Consider the following 6,623-nt stretch of genomic DNA (forward strand, 5'->3'; position numbering starts at 1 on the left):
CAATATCGAGGAGCCCCAGTGGTGTAGTTGCTACATGATAGACTGCTAGCTGCAAGGTCAATAGTTCAAAACCTCCAGATGCTTCTTGGGAGAGAGATGGGGCTTTCGACTCCCATAAAGAGTTACCATCTCAGAAAATCACAGGGGAAGTTCTACCATGTCCTGTAGGGTCACTATGAGTCAGGATGGATTCAGTGGGTTTTGGTATGTAAACAATACAGGTGTGGTAGTGGTTATGCATTGGGCTGCCAGAGGCAAGGCCTGCAGTTCAAAACCACCAGACAGCCCGCAGGAGAAAGGTGAGGCTGTACTCCCATAAAGAAGTACAATCTTGAAACCCACAGGGCCAGTTCTACCTGTCCTAGATAGGTCACTATGGATCAGAATCAAATGGATGGCAGTGAGTCTGGTTTTTTTACTTTAAAGACAGCACACAGGAAATTATGTTGCCCATAAAGCAAAATATTTTAAAAAATAATTTGAATCCATCTAGTAAAGTGTGTATGAGGGTGTCCAGTTCATTAAACCCGTTTGCCTCACATTCCCGCTCACTCACCACAGAGGCCAGTAAGCAGAGTCTTCCCACTCTGGTCTTTCTCCCCACCAAGGTCTCCACTGGTCTGTCTTCCATGCTAATCAGATCCTTTGCAGTTGGTGGTAGAGTTTAATACACCACCACTATTATTATTATTATTATCATCATCATTACTATCCCTACTGCAAAACAAAGACCAGATCCACTGCCACATAGCTGGCTCCTGTTCATAGCAACCCTATAGGACAGAGTAGAACCGCCCCCGTGGATTTCCCAGGCTGCACACTGCTATGGAAGCCGGCTGCCTCCTCTTTCTCCTGAGGGGTGCAAAGCTTAACCCAGGGGGCCGGCAAGGCTCCACCCATGTTCATCTTTAAGCAGCGGAGCTCACAAGGGACATGTTGGAGACGTGCGTCTCTCACTGACGTTGGCAGTGCTCATCCATCCTCAGGACCCTTGCTAGGGAGTTGACTCGGGCTCACAGCGCCCCCTGTGTGTCAGAGCAGAACTGTGCTCCATGGTGCTGCCAACCGAGGCAGCACTGTTTCTGGGGTGGTTGTTTAGAGCTGGTTGTGTTCTCTCTGTTTTATTAACAGTTTTATTGGCAGTTAATGGCTCCTGTACAATCATCACCACGATTTTAGAACACCTTCCTTTTCTTTGTGCTCCTGATTGTTCATATACTTTTTTAATGGTGGAAAAGATTTACACAACGAAACAGTCAACCGCGTCTCTGTGTATAATTCAGTGCCACTGAATATACGTGTTGTGCAAACATTATTGATATCCTTTTCCACATTATTCCACCACCACTGACATGGATTCACTGCCCCCTACGCAAAAACCCTTCCTCCTTCACCCATGGTGACCACAGGTCAAGGTTGGTTTCTTTCTTTCTTTTTTTAGTACTTTCCTTAATACCCACATATCATACACTTCCATAGTTAAATAGCATTTAAAAAGAGTTGTATACACATCATCACCATCAGTTCGAATGCTCCCTCCCTTCTGGCTGGATCTATTTTTGTGAAAGTAGCTCACCAGCCCTTTCTTCTGTGGCACCTCCATAGGCTCTTGGATGCCTCAGTCGTCACTGGGTGTGTTAGCCACTGATGCCACCCAAGGACTCATGAGCCACAGCTCATCTATTTTCACTGTTCTACTGCCTTCCGAAGGAGCCCTGGTGCCACAGTGGTGAGGCCAAATGGCTGCTAACTGAATGGTTAGCCACTGTTAGGGAGAAACATGTGGCAGTCTGTGTCCATGAATTTTCATAGCCTTGGACGCAGTATGGGGCAGGCCTACCCTGTCCTATAGGGCCACCAGGCATCGTAATTATCCAGTGCATCTGTATTGTACAGCACGGCTTTCCATTCCGCTCCCTGCCAGTGGCCATTGATACAGTTTCCAGCATGTGGCTGCTGTGAACAATGTTGCCAGCACACACTTTAGTAGCTTTAGTATTTGTTACTCCTATCTGGGAGCCTGTCCATATACACACCATGTCCTGCCATCAAATTCAGAAGCCAGATGTCTAGGCTTTGACAAAAAAGTTCATGGGAAAACCCCATTATCTTTTCATTCCACTTTCCCATGACATTTCTGCCGTTGAGGTAGTGTTGGACTGTGATCCAAAGGTCAGGGTTTCACACCCACCAGCAACAGCACACAGATAAGCTCAGAAATCCTCATATCACGGTGAGTCTCTATGAGTCGGAATGGCAGTGGGTTGAGTTTATATCTACCTTTACCTTCAGCCAATAATGCAGACCTGTCTCCAAATATTTCTGTCTGGTCTTGTTAACCGTGTACGTGTGTGTGCAGGACCCAGCATAAAAGGCGTCAAAAGGCTTCTAGTGAAAAGTAGGTTGTTTCCCTCTTCCCCCAGCCCCTCTACCTGCGCCCACCTCTTTGTCTCCTTATCCTATCCCACGCCCACCCCACGACCAGGGAAGAGCTAACTTCTAAGGAGCAGAGAAAACGCAGGCAAGACTCCGATCTCACAGCCAGGAGAGCGTCCGACCACGGGGCAGAACTCTGGCTCTTAATGGAACAAGGCAGCTTCAGAAAGGGCAAGCGAGGGGCTGTTATCTGAACTCTATCATCTGTCTCAGAGACTCACAAGGGCAGTTCTACCCTGTCCTACGGGGTCGCTGTGGAGCGGAATTGACTCGAAAGCCGTGAGGGTGGTCTTGGTGTCTAATCATGTTTCTTAGTTTAAACACAAGACAAATACACACACACAAACACACTTCAGTGCGAGTCAGGTTTTATGTCAACTTGGCTGGACCAGGAGTCTCGCAGGATGTGATGCAGCGTGCTGCGGTCAACTCCACGGTGGGGTCCTTCGGTGAAGCAGCCAGGCAGCTATGGGGAGAACAGGGTGGAGCACCGCCTCCTGAATCTGCTCGCCACCTGGCAGGTACAACTGAGGCAGGTTTCTTTGTAGAGACGGACAGTGTGTCACTAGCTCACGCCGACCGCTGGATCTGGATGCTGCCCCTGGCTTGTCAATCTCCTGGGATATTGGCAGCTGATCCCAGGGGCCATCAGCAGACAGCCGACCTGGGACTCCTACGCCCAACCTTGGATTCATTGGGCTCGGCATCCACCAGCCTGTGCTCTTCCTGCTTCATCTCCCTGCTCCCTTGTCCGTCAGCCCCTGCAGCTACAGGGGTCAGGAGAAGCCTCCAGCTGACACCTGACCCTGGACTGGCACCAGACTGGACATACCCACTTCTACAAGCATGTGAGCCATTTCTGGACACAGATGCCTTTCAATGGACACACACATACACACACACACACACACACACAGAAGGTCACTGGCTTTGCTTTTCTAGGGAACCCCCCCTTACACAATTGCTTCAAAGTAAAAGACTCTTCATAAAGGGCCATGCTTGTGTAGGGCAACTCAAAAGGAGCCCCCGGGTGGTGGTGCCTGTTGCTAAGCACTCAGTCCACTCATCGTTGTCTCAGAGGAAAGGCCAGTGATGTCATCTTAAGTGTCAGCCACGAGAACCCAAGGGAGCCCAGAGTGCTACTTGGACACACCTGGGGTTGCCGTGGGTCAGAACTGGCATGACAGTGCACTCGGCACTTCCGTTTTGTCTCTCTGTGTATACCCACTGCCACTGGATGATTCCTGTGCATAGGCTCCCAAACTAATTTGGTCTGCCACCCCCTTTTCAGAAAAGAAAAGTTAAAGATAGTCACTCAGTGCTCCCGTCACAATGAAAAATGTTTGAATTCCAGCCCAGGAGACAGTGTCGGTCCCTGCTTTTGTCTCTCCCCTGGGACATCCCAGCACTGCCCCGCAGTGATTGGTATCACCCACTCTGGGAAATACTGCAGTGTATAGGGTTTCTCAGGCTGTAAATCTTTACAGGAGCAGACAGCCTCCTCTTTCTCCCCAGGAACAGCTGGTTGTCTTGAACTGCCAACCTCATGGTGAGCAGCCCCACAGTCACACTGAGCAAGCAGTCAATGGTTCATGCCGAGGCTGCTTAGCCAAGGCCTCTGTGGCCCCTGCAGAGCTCTCTCTGCATGATGTGCCCTTCAGTCCGCTACCTCCTTATGCCATGCTGCCGCTCCGACGGACACCAGCGCGGATGGTCCCGTGCTGCTCCTGTGCCAGTCCCCCGCCCCGGACCCTTCCTTCTGCCTTGGTATTTTGTTGGGGGAAATTTTAAATGCACATAAAATTCAAGAAAAGGATCCAATGAGGCCCCAGAAGTACCCATATGCCCGACTGCCGTGATGATCGATCTCTGGGCAGTCTCTTTTCTCCTCTGCCACTTCACTTACCAGGATCACGGGGGTGGTGGTGGGGTGGGGGTGGATGGCGGTCTCAGGTGCCCACCCATAGTGGCCACACACAGCACCACTCTCCCAACCGATGTTTGGTTTGAGCCCGTTGCTGCAGCCACTGGGTCCCTCTGCCACCTGTATAGCCTTCTTTTCCTCAGACCCCACTCTACCCCTCTCCGGACAACGTGTCCCAAGTCACGAGAGGAAGCCTCGCCGTCCATCTAAGTCACGATGTCACCTCATCTGTGACCATGTCCCCGCGCATCTCTGAAGGGAAGCATTCAACAACAACTCACGCCCCCAGTATCGTGATGAGACAGAAAATTCATGCTCACGACTTCACTTCACAAAACACAGTCATGATCACTCCTGAACCACACAAACGCAGTCCGTACAGATGTTTCTTTGGTTTTGATATGGATTTTTTTTTTCTTTCTAAAAACAATGTGTTTGGATCAGGAGGAGAGTAGGGTCCATCTAATACCATCCAACTCAAAACCATGCCAACTCACCGTGATCGGCAGGGCAGGGAGAAGTGCTCCGTCGGGTCTCTGAGGCTGTGAATCTTCCCTGGAGCTGACAGCCTCATCTTCCTGCTGCAGAGTGGCGGGGGGCTTTGAACTGCTGACCTTGTAGTGTATAGCCCAATGTATAACCCACAATGCCACCGGGGCTCCTTGTATTTCAAAGGGGTTGATTAACATTTTCTTAAAACATTTAAAACCAGATTTCTACACAATCGAGATTAACCCGGTAAACCTTGGAGGCAAGAAGTCTTACTAGGCGTTGAACCTAAAAACCCGCTACCCGCAGACTTGCAGTGAGACCATTTCCCAGACAGTCCATCTTTGTCGGAGCAGACAGCCTCATCTTTCTCGCGCAGAGTGGCAGGTGGGCTTGAACTGCAGACCTTGTGGTTAGCAGCCAGCGCTGAACTCGCAGCATCACCTGTGCTCCTTTAAGCATTTAGAAGAGGAAGAATAAGCCACATAAAAAAAACTTACCAATAAAGCAAAGGAGGTAAGAGAGAGATTGTTTTAAAATAAGATAAATGAGAGAGAACTCCGAACCCAACCTACTGCCACGGAGTCAATTCAGAGTCATAGCAACCTCAATAGGCTCTCCCAGTCTTCATGGGAGCATATAGCCTCATCTTTCTCTGGTGGAGTGCCTGGTGGGTTTGAACCGCAGCCCTTATGGTTCAGTGTAATGCTTACCCAGGGACAATAGGTAGAGCTTTCTCCACCCCACCCACATTTCCCCTAAGTTATCTAACTTGTTGGGGCACAACTCTTCGTAGTGGTTATTGTTGGGTGCCATTGAGTCAGTTCTGACCCATAGTGATCCCCCCACACACAGCGGAAGGAAACACTTCCCCGGGCCGGAAGCACCCTGACTCTCCTTTTTACTTCTGTGGGATTAGCAGTAATGTCTAATTACTTTCCTTGCTAATTTTAGGTGTCCATACCTTCTCTCTCTTTGTCTCCCTTTATCTACCAAAGGTTTGTTGATTTTACTTGTCTTTTTGAAAAACCAACTTCTAGTTTCCTGGAAACTATTGTGGTTTCTATCCCTTCTGCTCTGATCTTTAGTGCTTCTCTCCTTCTGATACGAGTTGAGCTGTCATCCACCTGGTTGGCAGTTTGAATCCATCAGCATCTCTGAGGGGGCAAGACTGGGCTTTCTACTCCGGGAAACAAACATTTACGGTCTCGGAAACCCACAGGGGGGTCGCTATGAGTCAGCATTGACTCGATGGCAGTGAGTTTGGGCTGGCTTGGTTAGCCTTAGGCGTATTTGTGCTTCGTTTTCTAATTACTCAAGATGTAGAGTTTGGCTTTGCATTTGGGACCTGTGCTCTGTTGTAATAGAAACCTCTGTGGCTGTGTGTCTCTGGTTTTCTGGATGCTGTTGTCTAGGGACTTGAAACTTGAGCTGATTGGAAAAACAAACAAACAAACAAACAAACTCACCACTTCTTTAAAAAGCCAGAATGTGTTTTGAGGAAACAAAACAAAACAAAGAAGAATACATCATTTCCAATTCTGAAAGAGCCCAGAAGCAATGACATCCCCTGCTCCCGCACCCCCCACCCCCAGTCCCCCTCTTGGTAAGTTCATTCTCCCAGGAGGTTCGGAATCCAGTTCAAAACCACCAGCCGCTCCACAGGAGGAAGACCGGGCTTTCTGCTCCTGTAGAGTTATATTTTCTTTTTTTTTTAATTAAATTAAATTTATTTATTTTTTAATAGTTTTATTAGGGGCTCATACAACTCTTA

This window comes from Echinops telfairi, unplaced genomic scaffold (assembly GCF_000313985.2).
Source record: "Echinops telfairi isolate 266 unplaced genomic scaffold, ASM31398v2 ScPeMD7_2565;HRSCAF=3150, whole genome shotgun sequence".
Lineage (NCBI taxonomy): Eukaryota > Metazoa > Chordata > Mammalia > Afrosoricida > Tenrecidae > Echinops > Echinops telfairi.